This window comes from Podarcis filfolensis (assembly GCF_964270895.1).
Source record: "Podarcis filfolensis genome assembly, chromosome: 16".
Classification (NCBI taxonomy): Eukaryota; Metazoa; Chordata; class Lepidosauria; order Squamata; family Lacertidae; genus Podarcis; species Podarcis filfolensis.
The window spans coordinates 9,028,449-9,041,368 of NC_139620.1; the positions used below are offsets into that span (position 1 = coordinate 9,028,449).

General features: G+C 51.5%; 1 protein-coding gene across 6 annotated transcripts in view; it reads left to right on the forward strand.

Moving 5' to 3' along the window:
• Positions 1-12,920, forward strand: part of ZBTB7B (zinc finger and BTB domain containing 7B) — a 56,143-nt gene that overhangs the window by 13,816 nt on the left and 29,407 nt on the right. Inside the window, exon 1 of one of the 6 annotated variants that reach the window (XM_083591287.1) lies at positions 10,566-11,211. The exons of 3 other annotated variants lie outside the window; for them this stretch is intronic. The gene's annotated coding sequence lies outside the window, so the exon portion shown is untranslated. Of the gene's footprint in view, positions 1-10,565; positions 11,212-11,375; positions 11,738-12,920 lie in introns of those variants that run through there. 2 more of the 6 variants (XM_083591285.1, XM_083591286.1) reach the window with 2 other exon arrangements.

Genomic DNA, 12,920 nt, shown 5'->3' on the forward strand with positions numbered 1-12,920 from the left:
CTATCTACACACACACACACATACAAACACAAACATAGACACACCCCAGATAATAACAGATAAAGGGTCAGAATGTTTGCCCTTTGGAAGGAAATGAATTTAAGCATATTTTCATGTTTTTACAAGCAAACGTTTAAATATTTGGTATTGATGTTTTAGAGATAATTCATCTATTTATTTAAGAAAAGAAGATAGATATTTACCCTGTGTATCATTGGTTCCAATTTTCCCCTCTTTGAAAATTGCTGGGGGGTCTTACTGGACCACTTTGTGATTTTTGTTCCCGTTGTAGCAATTGTAGACGCTGTATGATTCTGAATTTTTATTCTTTCTTCCGTATTGCATTTAACGGCATTACAAAATATAAGAAATAAGCGAAGCGATAAAAAAACACAATATGGATATTTAATGTGATGGAAACGCTGTCTCCTGTCTTTCACGACGTAGTGAAGAGAACCTGGAACGAAGTGTAGTTTGGGAGCCCCCGGTTTAGATTTTTTAAGTCAAGATAAAATACAACGGTGGTGCTTTGTAGGATGGCATCATGCAAGTAAGGAAGGCCACATCAGGATACCTCTTTGAACACTCATGTCTTCCCCCAGAGAATTCTGGGAGCTGTAGTTTGTTAGAGGTGCAGAGAGTTGTTAGGAGACACCCCTATTCCCCTCCCAGAACTACATTTCCCAAAGTGGTTCCGCAATCAATCCGTCTTCCCAGGGAACTCTGGGAATTGTAGCTCTGGGAGAGGGTGGGGCCAGTTGCAAAAAGTGGGTGGCGCGACTAGCATAGATTTTACCTTTGTGAAATAGACTTATATTCTTTGCACACAAAGTCCTATACGCCCTGCTCTGTCCTCCATTTCCAAGCAAGGAAGAGGCATATGTCAGGGTTCAAGAACGGCAAAAACCAGCAAGGAGGTTGCGAAGCAAGGCTGGGGAGGGGCATGGTGTGGGGAAGGAGGTGTATGGGGAGAGTCTTAAGGGCCAGAGAGAAGGCCTGGAGGGCCATCAATGCCCCCTGGGCCTGGGGCTCCCTCCTCCCTCCTTGACAACTCTTATATTTTACCTGGGACTGCAAAAAGAACTCTCTGTGTGTAGATTGCACGGCTGGCTCCAGCCGCTGCCAGCCAATGCAAGCAATAAGCCTGACGGACAGTGAGGTCAGTCACTATCTCAGTCAGTAGAGCATGAGACTCTTAATCTCAGGGTTGCGAGTTCGAGTGCCGCATTGGGCAAAATATTTATGCGACGCGTTGGATTGGACGGCCCTCGTGGTCCATCTGACACTACAATTCTGTGCTGGTTCTAAGGCAGTGTTTCCCAACCTTGGGTCTCCAGCTGTTTTCAGACTACAATTCCCATCATCCCTGCCCGCTGATCTTGCTAGCTAGGGGTGATGGGATTTGTAGTCCAAAACCAGCTGGAGACCCAAGGCTGGGAAACACCGTTCTAAGGCATCTTCTTCCTTAAGTCAGCCCTTTATTCATAACCTTGAGGACGAGAATCTTAATTTTATTTGTACTGGGAGGGCAGCAGCTCATTGCTGTGCGCAAGGTCGCAGCCCCAGATGGGAAAATGGACCCCCCCACCTGAAACCCAGAAGAGCTGTTCCAACTGCAGCAGCGCAGACCACTGGGTGGGCCGGCCATTTGAAATTCCCCCTGGCATGGGGATATTTCTGATCAAAAAGCCCCATAACACAGCGAGGTATTGCAGCGTAAGAATATAAAATGGGGACGGAAGCAGTGGCTTTAGAACCAGGAAAGCAAAGGCAACGGACTCTGTGTCTGGATGAGGCCTGAGTCAAAGGCCAGGGTGGGGTCTCTTCTCTTAATAACCACTTCTGGTTTGCAACAGAGAACGAGAGAGAGAGAGAGCCCTTGCGACAGCAGCTCCCACCCAGGCTGAGTCACGGGCCTCTCCAGGAGGTCTCCCCCCCACCCCATGGTACCACCCTGAACCCTCCTTGCCACACAAGGTGCCTGGGCCTCTCCCTTGCCTGCTTCGCCCTCCTTATCTCCCTGCTTGCCTCACCTGGATTTCCCTGAAGTGCAACGACCTGGCTGGTGACAGCGGAGACCAGAGTGGGGGGTGGCAGCTGGGGGAGGGGGGAGGAAGCCGCATTGGGCAAAAGGACAGGGAGTGGTTGTGCTGCCCGGCTTTCGTAGCTGTTTTAAAAACGTCTTTTAAAAGATTTCCACCAAAGTGGAGGAGAGGCTGGGGTTGTGGCCTGCAAGGGCTGTCACTCCCCAGTATGAACCTACCCTGGACCTTGAGATCATCCTCTGAGACCCTTCTCCGTGTGCCTCCTCCGTGAGATGTTCTGAGTGTGGCAACAGGAGAACAGGGCCTTTTTTGCAGTGGCTCCCCGTTTAGCACCAGGCAAAAAACGTTCCTCTTCAACCAGGCCTTGGGTTGATTGACATCCAGTGCCCTTTAAAATGTGTTTGTGGGAAGAGGGATTGTTGGTTTGTTGTTGTTGTTAGCTTTGTTATGTGTTTTATGTTCTCATCTTGTAGTTTTATGTTGCGAACCGCCCTGTGATCTTCAGCTGAAGGGTGGTTTAGCTCATCATCATCATCATCAGGTTAAGTACTTAATTCGTTCTGGAGGTCCGTTCTTAACCTGAAACTGTTCTTAACCTGAAGCACCACTTTAGCTAATGCGGCCTCCTGCTGCTGCCGCGCCGGCAGAGCACGATTTCTGTTCTTATCCTGAAGCAAAGTTCTTAACCTGAAGCACTATTTCTGGGTTAGCGGAGTCTGTAACCTGAAGCGTATGTAACCTGAAGCATCTGTAACCTGAGGTACCACTGTATCATCACAACAACAATAATAACAGAGCCTCCAGCTGCAAGAGTAGTGTACCCCTTGAAAAGCAGGTGGCTGTGGAAAAAACAGGAAGCTGTTAGCTAGCAGAGAGGAGTGGAGCCGAATGCCGCGGCAAGACTCCTTACGGGGTCTTCGCCACAGGATCACATTCCCCCAGTGCTATACCAGTTGCACTGGCTCCAGGTGGAGTACAGGATCAGGTTTAAGGTGCTGGCTTTAACCTTTAAAGCCCTATACGGCCTAGGATCCTCGTACCTACGGGACCGCCTTTCCTGGTATGTCCCACGGAGGACCTTACGGTCTTCAAAGAAAAACATATTGGAGTTCCTGAGCCACAGGGAGGTTAGACTGGCCTGGACCAAAGCCAGGGCCTTTTCCACCGTGGCCCCGGCCTGGTGGAATGCTCTCTCACAAGAGACTAGGGCCCTGCGAGATTTGACATCCTTCTGCAGGGCCTGCAAGACGGAGCTGTTCCGCCAGGCCTTTGGTCAGGGTTCAGTCTGACTCATTTTCTCTTTGTACAAGAACAAGCACGAAGGAGGTTTCCCAGCCTCTTCACAGGTCCTTATAATATCAGTGGAAAACAGTTGGTCCTGTCTAGTATTAACCGCTTTCAGTTTTAACCTGAGGATTATCATTTGTCCGGCTTTAACTTCAATTTATTTGAATTATTTTTGGGGTGCATTTTAATCAATTGACTGCTTGTTTTTATGCATATTGTATTATTTATATGATGTTAGCTGTTCTGAGGCCAGGGAGGGCGGGGTAAAAATAAAAAATTATTATTATTATTATTATTGCAGGGATAGTATATACCACCTCCAAGTAGCAGGTGGATGAGAATGAAGCAGCAAGCTGTTGGCTGGCGTTGCTAAATATGGAGCCTCTGGTTGCCAAGGCAGTATACCCCCTGAATAGCAGGTGGGCGAGGATAAAACAGGAGGGGACTGTCGTTGCCCTTTGTGCTTTGGGGCAAAATGTTGAGGCAAAGCCCATGGTGCAGAAGAGATCCTCTGAAAGATGGATGCCTCAGGCTGACGATGCAGAGCCTCCATGGATGGGGGCAGTCTACCCTGGAATGCCAGCAGGGACAGAAACACAGGCCTCTCTCCTCTTTCCGCCCCATCCCAGAGACACCTGAGACCGGCTTCTGTTGGGAACGGGACTCGGTGGCCCTGATCCCAAGCCTCATTGTTGCACAGAGGGACAGGGAGGTGTGGGGTGTCGCGGTTTGTGGCTATGCGCCGCTAGCCGGTCCTTGAGACGGCCTCAGCCATCCTGTTGCCATCTCAGGCGTCGTTGCGCAAGGGAGTTGCAGCGCAAGCGGGCAACCGCCTCTTCTTCCCTTTCCACCGCTGTGCCCGTTTTGGGGGCTACACCCTGGTGTCCTGGGCTCACCCTCTGGGACAAACGCTCAAGCGCATTTGAAGCGCATAGGGAGAGGTCCTTGTGTGCTGGTGGGAGGGAGAAATTTCCTTATATGGAGAGAGTCAGGCCAATGGGGCCTTTCCATATAAAGCAAGATTCTAGTTCTCAGGTTTTCTGAATAAAGGGCTGATTTACTCCAGATCAGGCCGTCGTGCATCAAGCTCATTATTTGTCTACATTAGCAAAGCAAACACTGTGCAGAGTCGCTGGGGCAACGATGCCAGATTGGCGGGGTATAAATAATAAAATTATTATTAGTACTGTATTTTAAAAACCCCGCTATGGTCCCTCGACTTGATCACATCTCCTTCGAGAAATAGACTTGAAGAGAGCCTGTTATTAGCTTGAGGAATAGGTTCATCTATTCTTTATTTATTCTTTCATTTATACCCCATTATATACCGTATTTTTCGCTCTATAAGATGCACCAGACCACAAGGCGCACCTAGTTTTTGGAGGAGGAAAACAAGAAAAAAAATATTCTGAATCTCAGAAGCCAGAACAGCAAGGGGGATCGCTGTGCAGTGAAAGCAGCAATCCCTCTGGCTGTTCTGGCTTCTGGGATAGCTGCGCAGCCTGCATTCGCTCCATAAGACGCACACACATTTCCCCTTACTTTTTAGGAGGGGAAAAGTGAGTCTTATAGAGCAGAAAATATGGTATTTCTTCCCAGGATCTCAAAGTGGCGGGCATGGTTCTCCCTTTTTACAACACCCCTGCGAGGTAGCCTTGCCCTGGCCTAGGCCTTACCAAAGGCCGAGTGCCATTCCCTTGCACCCTAGGGGTATAGTATAGGAACCTTTCACTTTCTTTTTTTTTTAAGTAGCTCTCCCACTTCTAAATTAACCTTATTTTCAGCCGTTTGGGACCCCTTATCTCAGTGGGCCACACAACGGCCCTCTAGAGCAGACTGGCGCTATCTCTAGGCCGCACTTGGAACGGGAAGGGTGGGAGAGAGCCGAGTCTGTTGGGTGGGAGACGGCAATTCGCTTTCGCCCCTGTGCCCCCGTCGGGCATGCTGCCATCTCCTCCGCTCACCCTCCTCCGAATAAACCCATTGAAAGGAACGGGCCTCAGTTAGCCGGGCGCATTCACCTTAATGGGTGCTGACTCTCGAGTAGGACCACCATAGGCTATGGACATTAGGACGCCATTTTGGAACCATCAGGCCTGGAGTCTTGCATGTCCCCACTCTCAGGACATATTGGTGTAGTGGTTAGAGTTCTGGACAGGGACCTGGGAAGAGACCAGGGTTCAAATCCCACCCATGGGGGGGGGGGGCGTCAGGCGCTCTCTCTTGCTTATCCCACCTCGCAAGGTTGTTGTGGGAATTAAACCCAGGAGGGGGGAGAGCCACGTACGCCACCTCCTTGGAGGAAAAGGCAGGAAATGAATGTTATCCCAGGGATACCTCAGCTTGAGACTCTTCATCTCAGGGCTGTGGGTTCGAGTCTCACGTTGGGCAAAAAAGGGGGTTGGGCTAGATGACCTTTGGTGTCCCTTCCAACTCGACAATTATATAATTCTGTGAAATGGGCCCAGGGCGTGTGGGTGCCTGGGATCCTGCCCAGAGGCAGTTGTGCCCACCCCATGCCTCTTGCACAACGGAGCATGTTTTTCATTTTCTGAGGCGCATGTCGTCCGATGCCCTTCCAGCCTATCCTAGCCCTGTTAGCAATCCCACCCCCCTTTTGCAAGCCGCCACGCAGCAGTTCCTCTTTCATATCAGCTGCTCTTCTTAAGTGGGTAGTAAACGAACAATCTTATTTCCTCGTTCCCTCGCTCTCTCTCTCTTTCGTTCTCTGTTTTCTTCCTCCACCTGGGTGGGCTCTTCTTGTCCAGCTGGCTTGTTCATTTTTCCCCTCACCGGGGTTGAGGGGTGGGAGGGAAGCGGTCTGGCTCCCCACGCTGCAGCTGTGGGCGAAAGAAGAATCGGAAGCCTGCCTGGGGAACCCAGGTGTCCGGGCCGAGGCACCTGTTTGGTGGTGAGCAGATTAAGGGACTTCCCTCCCTGCTCCCACCCGCAGACTTAGAGACCAAGGGCCCATCTGCACTGAACATTTAAAGCAGGGTCACGGCTTTGCCAAAGGAATCCTGGGAACTGTAGTTTGCGAAAGGGTGCTGAGGCCTGTTAGGACCTACAGTTCCCAGAGTGGTTTGAAAAGTCAATCCCTCTTCCTAGGGGACTCTGGGAACTGTGGCTCTGTGAGGGGAATGGATGGTCTCCTACAGTTTCCCAGGGGAAGCCACGGCTATTTAAAGTGGTATGGAACTGCTTTAAATGCGTAGTGCAGATGGCGGGTGTAACTTTGTTAGTTTGCTTTCTATCGGACTGAGTTCTGGTCATAGCTGTCAACTTACAGATTTGAAAATAAGGGACCAGCAGCCTCGAAAATAAGGGATCAGCAGCCAAAATAAGGGATCAACAATTACTTTGATAAAATACATATTTTGTTGCGTGCAAATGGCTTTAGATACCTATTAGGTCCATAAATCACCATATAGCATATATTCAACACAAAAAACCAGCAACAATTTGTTGTTGACAAAGGACAGCTGGACACAGAAAGGGCCCCATTACCTTCAGTAGCTTATTTAAGGGACATCATCAATAAGGGACAGCAGCGGGACATGGTGCTGGGATAAGGGACTGTCCCGCCAAATAAGGGACGCTTGACAGCTATGGTTCTGGTTTGTCTGTTTTTTTAAAAACAGATTTGAGGGTTGGCAGAGTCCCGGGGCAAAGTTACCCATAGGTAGCTGACTTAGTTGGTCACGGGTGTGTTGTTTTACACACACACACACACACACACAGAGTGTTCGACTGGGACTACGGAGACCCAGATTCAAATCCTCACTTATCCAGCTGAGGGACTTTGGGCCGACTCCTGACCTACCTCATAGGGTTGTTGTGAAGATAAAACGAGAGTGGGAAGCAGCTCCTGGGAGGAAAGGTGGAATAGAAATGAAAACACACAAAGCCGCTGCTTTTTCCATATCACACACTCACAACCTGCATCTGGTCAGGTACTACCAGCAGACAAACCCGAACTCAGAGCATCTGGTTGGCAAGTGTGAGAACAGGATACTAGGCTGGCCTGATCTAGAAGCCTCGCCTTACGTTCTGATAGGGGCAGAAACCAGCTCAGATTATTTTGATGGGTGAATAGCCGCAAGAGCCGTCTAGAGCCTCCTGTTTCAGGAGCAGTCTACCTCATTCTCAGTTGCAAGGGAGGAGAGTTGCTATTGAGCTCAAGGTCCTCCTATTCGACCTCTGTCAGAACAGGGTGCTGGGACTAGACAGGCCCGTGGCCTGATCCTGCTGGGCTCTTCTTAGTTTCTTGTGACCTTCCGCAAACCAGATCTGCAGAAGGCTATGACCAGAGCACCTCCTTTGAGGGGCCTAATCAGAACCCACTTCCAGTGCCAGGCTGCGAAATGATGTGTTTCTGAGCATGTTCAGAGTTCAAAGGCCACATCCTGCCTGTCCGGGCATTTCTCCCAGGAAATTTCTCCCAACACGAGCACCTTTACAAATTACCCACCTAGTACTTGCCAGGACAAGGGAAGGGAGATTTTATTTTATTTTATTTTATTTACGTCTTCCAACAAAATTTTGATTTGACGAAACCAGACAGGGAGCGTCCTCTCCTGAGCATGTCCCTTGCCACTAACCCTGGAGCGTCGCTATCAGTCACTGATGACAGTCCTGAGGTCGATGGACCAGATTCTGACTCAGTAGAAGGCAACCACCTATGTTCTTTTGACTAATGGTCCAAACTTCCTAGGTTCCAGTTTAAATCATCCCTTTATGCAAAACCATGAGGACTAGGAACTTCTAATTTGGCAGAGGGAGTTGCTGGAAAGAACACAAGGACACAGGAAGAGCCCTGCTGGGAAACCAGAGCTCAGTGGCCTTGCATGCAGGAGGTCCTGAGTTCAAGTCCCGGCATCTCCAGGTAGGGCTGAGGACGCCCCCTGCCCGAAACCTTAGACAGTTGCTGCCAGTCCGTGCAGGCAACACTGAGCTCTATGGACCAGTGGTCTGCCTGTTTATAAGGCAGCCCTGTCCTATATCTGGTGCCAGGCCTGTCCCTCCTTGCCATCTCCCCTGGCGCAGTTCTGTGCCCGCCTTGCCCCATCTGTTCAGGAGGGAAGAAGCCCTTTCTGCTGGCGCCGTTGCTACCCTGCAGGCTGAGTCAAGGCAGCACTTTCGGGGAGGGACCTGGGTGGGGGCGCGGCTTGGCTCAGCAGGGGCAGCACCCACCTTGCCAGGGCAGGTTGGGGCACGCCGGCTTGGCTCAGCCCCGCCAGGTGACACAACGCGGCTCGGAGAAGTGGGGCAGGAGGCAAGGAAGTAGGGCGAGGAGCAAGGCTGGTGGTGGACACCCTTTCTGGGTCGCTTGGGGCAGGTGGCGTAATGATGTCTCTCCCCCCCCCCCACCCCCGTGATTCCCGGCGGGTGGTATTCAGAGGTACGTCGCCGCTCCTGGCAGCGGAGGGAGAGCGTCGCCATCGTGGCTGGCAGCTGTCCGTCTCCCAGAATTTGGCCACCAAGTGGGTGGTGATCTCTATACCTTGTGGCAGAGAGTTCCAGAGGGGAATTCTAAGCAGAACCTCCATATTCCAAGGCAGTGTCTCTCGTCCTTGCTTCTTTCTTGCTTTCCCCCTTCTTGCGGTCCATTTTTCCTCACCTGAGGGAGATTTGGGAGAAAAAAAAGGATCACCAGGGTTGTGATTTGAGGCAGGATAATTGAGAGATTCCTTCCCTCTTCTTCTCTCCAAAGGTATGATTCGACCTTTGTGGAAGGAGGAGGGGACTCTGGAGCATGTGCAGAGTGCACTTTCCAAACCGCAAAGCGCCCATTTGCTAGCCTCTGTGTGGCTGGTGCTTGATAAAAGTGTCTGTGTGGAGGGGTCATCCTTGCTTGCTTGCCCCCCCTACCCTGGTGGAAATAGGGTCAACGTTGTAAAATCCTTGTCTGAGATTCTTGTTCAGACCATCTGCATGCCCAGCCAGCAACACGTGGCTGAAGGCTCTCTTCCCCTTTCTGTATGCTGTTGACCAGCGATGGGGGACTGGCAGCCTTCCAGATGTTTTGCTGGACTACAAATCCCATCGTCCTTGGCCATGGGAGTCCAAGAACATTGGTCAAACTACAATTCCCAGCATCCCCGGCCATTGGCCATATTGGCTAGAGGGCTCATGGGAGCTGGAGTCCGAGAACATTGTCGAACTACAACTCCCAGCATCCTTGGGGGCTGATAGGAACTAGAGTCCACCTGCTAGGTGCCTCCGCTGCGTAGATTTATCTGTCCTACCCTGTTTAAAAAGCCAAGAGGGTCTTTGCTGCCACCTCCTTGAGGGTTTGAAACAAACCAAAACCGCAATTGTCTGCTGCCAAGACGAGCCCGGGCATTGTGCGATGTGACTGGCTGTGCGGTGGTGCTCTTGTGTGTGTCTTAACACGCATGTGTTCTGGAGATGAGGCCCGCCCGATTCTAAGATGTTAACTCCCAGAGATCCTGGCAAAGAGTTGCAGCCTTGAAGCAGGGAGTCACACATAGCAAAATCTGAACAGGACACCCCCCCAAAAAAACCAGAAAATGATTTTACTTGTATATTCATAACATTTAATCCTCCGTCCTTCTCCTCCAAGGAGCTCAAAGCAACGTACAGAGTTCTCCCCCTCCCTCCACACTAACCCTGCGAGGTAGGTTAGGCTGGAAGATGGTAACTGGCCCATTGTGGCCCCAGTGAGCGTCATGGCTGAGTGTGGATTCGAACCCAGGTCTTTCCCGTCCTTGTCCATCTTAACCATCGCAATCACCCCCGACAGGGAAGAGCTGGAGGGCTTCAAGGTCAGATGGTTCTACTTTGAGGATGTCACGCAGATGGCAACTTTTATTTTTGTCACTCTGCAAAGTTGGGGGTGGGGGAGCGGAGGGCCGCATTCTGTTCTGGGCAGCCTGCCAAGGGCCGTGTGTGCTAGCGGTGGGCGGGGCCCGAGGCAAAAGTGGGCGGGGCAGCAAATATAAATTTTGCCTTTGAGCATGGGGCTAATTTCTACACTTGCTCACTTCTTTCTCCCTCTCTCTCTCTCTCTCTCTCCAGGCGACTAAATAAGGCATGCTTTAGTTGACATTCCCGCATTTCAGGGGGTTGGACTAGATGACGCTGAGGACCCTTTCCAATTCTATGATCAGAGCTGAAAGGCACATTCCGGCCAGGCAGAAACACTCAAGCAGTGTGTGAAGCCAAGGGCCAGCGAGGGGGGGGGAGTGTTGCCTTGGGAGAGTCCTGAGGGCCAGATAGCGATATCTCGAGGGCCATATTCAACCCCTGAGCCCGGGGCTCCCCACCCCAGACCTAAGAGGCCTCCACTGACTTTTGTATGCATGTGTCTGTTTGTGAGTTGTACGTCTCACCGCTTTTGCAGCACCTCTGGAGTTGGTTCGCCATTAATGGAACCTCCCACTTCAGGGGCAGTCTACCTCCAAATGCCAGCTGCTCAGCGCATGCCAGAAGGAAAGGCGGAGGAGGAGGGCGGCTCTTCCTTTCATATGCCTTTCGGAAGGCTCCGCGGCCTAGGCTTGCCAACTTCCGAAACGGCCTCCGCAGCTGTGCCTTTTTTTGGGAACGGGATGATCTGTAGCCAGGCATTTGTGCTTTGATCCATGTGCCGTGGGACGCCACGCGGTCTCTGTCTCACACGCTGATTTCCACAGATTGAAGCACAGGAGCTGCCCAAGCCATGCCTTCCAGGACAGTTGGCAACCCTGCTTTGTGTTTATACGGATGGAGCCCAGAGTCTGCGAGGAGCTTGTGTGCGCACGTGAATGCCAAAGGACTCCCCGCCTCGCTTTTCTTGCAAGCTTCTCTTAAATTATCTGCTTGCTGATCAGCCTCAGGTAGCTTCTGTGCTCACCACAACTGCTTCTCCCGCACCTGGGTGGGTGAGAGGGTTTAGAGGCGAGGCCTCCAAACCGGCGCGATTTCCCAATAAATGTCATGAGCAGCCATTGCACATTTTCAGAGGCTTCCGAGGGGTCCCCGCACCTCTTGCCTTGCGTCCAAACGACCCTGTGAGGCAAGCACGTGGCGTTGTCCCCCTCACCCTCAATAGGGCGGGTGGGAAACTCCGAGGGATGCGCACGGCGAGATTCGAACCCGGGACTGTTTCCTGACTTGTAGCCTTCGCGGCACTTGGCTGGCTGCTCGCTGGTGGTGGTTAGTGTGTGTGTGTTTTTTCCAGGTGGGTGCCTTTCCAGGGAGCAGGGAGAAAGCAGGGTGAACCCCCCTGCCGGGCTCTCCGTTCGAGGCTGGAGAGCGTGGCAAAGGGTTAAGAAGGTTTGAGGGTGGGGTGCTCACAACCTGGGGTGTGGGCGTTGCCTCCTGTTTGAGGTGGGATCTTGTCTGCCTGCCTGGCTCAGAACTGTTTGCTCCTTCGAGAGAGTGAGAGAGAGAGGGGGAGAGAGGTAAGTGGCGAGGAGGAATCGCCAGGGGTGGCTGAGGGTTGTGTTTGGGCAAAGGGGGGCTTGGAGAACGGGCGCTCCAGGCGCCAGCCCTCCTGAGATCAGCTTTTGAGGGTTCGCCGGCGGCCTCTCCACCAGAAATGTGTGCCCGTCTGGCAGGGTTCTGCGGAGAGGTTCCAGAACCAAGCAGAGCTGGTCGAAGGGCCCTCAAAAGTGTTGCAGGCTTCAATTTTAGCCTTTCCGGAAGCTATAGGTGCTGGGTTCGGGTGGTGGCAAAGGGAGGCCCCTCTCCCTGCCCCTTGCTACCCTTTGGGGGCAGCTTGGCAAGGGGTTTCTGCCCCCCAGCTGTGGGGCCTGGCTGTTTGGAGGTGAGGGGGAGCATTTAAACTGGCTCTGTTTTTACGTTCCGAAGATGATGAAATTGTGTGTGCTTGTGTGTGTGTGTATTTCAGTATCAAAAATAACCTAGGCAAGTGGCTGTTTTTTGCATCCTTTAACTGCCCCATCGTATCCGCAACCGAGCCCCTCAGTGTGTATCGTAGCCCCACACGTTCCCACCGCATGCTTTTGGGTCTCTGTGGTTTTCATTCCCTCCCCATTTTGTAATATATGATTTCCGCCTGGGTAGTTTTCCAAAGTGTGTCAATTGCCGCATCCCCTTGGAATTCTCCCCCCCCCCCCAGATCGAGTGGGGTGTGTGTGTGTGTTGCGCTCTTTCTGTGGGGAGCTTTCCCTTCCTCTATCTCCTGCTGTCAGAGGATTCCTTCAGTAAGTGGAATCCACCGTCTCCTTCCATAATTGAAATTTGGCACAAACTAATTCACCCTTGGAGAGGCGTTGGTGGGAGGGGAGGAGAATGAGCTCTGGCAGGACTTTCATATCTCCGGTGTTGTGGCACAGGTTTAGCTTGCTTGCTTCCTTGAAGTCCTCTGGATTTAGTTTGACACCTCAGCCATGCTTCTAGTCCTCTGTGTGTGTGTGTGTTTGCGGGGGAGAAACTGCAGAGATCTGTGAAAAGCTTTTCCGGTGCCATCGTCATGTTTTGCGAGGGGAACTCCGCTTTCTGTAGTTCAATTTCCTTCTTTCTTTATTAAATGGCAAGTTGGCAGATTTTTTTTAAAATATACGTAGATTCTATCAGCAAAGTTACTTCAACATAAACCCATTTTGCACAACTCCCATGTTT